The sequence below is a fragment of the Alligator sinensis genome, unplaced genomic scaffold (genome assembly GCF_000455745.1).
Source record: "Alligator sinensis unplaced genomic scaffold, ASM45574v1 scaffold643_2, whole genome shotgun sequence".
In the NCBI taxonomy this organism is placed as follows: Eukaryota; Metazoa; Chordata; order Crocodylia; family Alligatoridae; genus Alligator; species Alligator sinensis.
Window position 1 is genome coordinate 476406 of NW_005842588.1, and position 375 is coordinate 476780.

Sequence of the window (375 nt, forward strand, 5' to 3'; positions counted from 1 at the left end):
AAAAAAGCAGAGTTTGGGTTTGGCTCAGCAGAGGCAAAATAACCACAGTGGGCAGGTTCAGATTTCAGCCCAAGCCTTTCACCCAGCACTTGTTATTTCTGCTTTGTGCAGTTAGAACTCTAGGTGGGATGTTTCTTCCCCATGCTCAGTCTCATCTGGGATCATAACACCAGATTACATATTAACCTACAGCATTCTGCTCAGCAAGCAGGAAAGCTGACAAATAGTTACAAACAATGCCTACTGAGTTTGACATACCTTCTCATTGTAGGCACTGTGCTCCTATAAACTCTTGGGTGCCTTTGCAAAGCTACCCATACACAACATCCTAGCAGGAAAGTCTGGAACAGTAAAATGCCAATGCAAGGAGCTGGA

The 375-nt window shown here is 44.5% G+C and overlaps 1 long non-coding RNA gene across 1 annotated transcript in view; it reads right to left on the reverse strand.

The window, feature by feature from the left end:
• LOC102380764 overlaps positions 1–375 on the reverse strand; it is a 76761-nt gene that overhangs the window by 48393 nt on the left and 27993 nt on the right. The gene's annotated exons all lie outside the window — the stretch shown is intronic.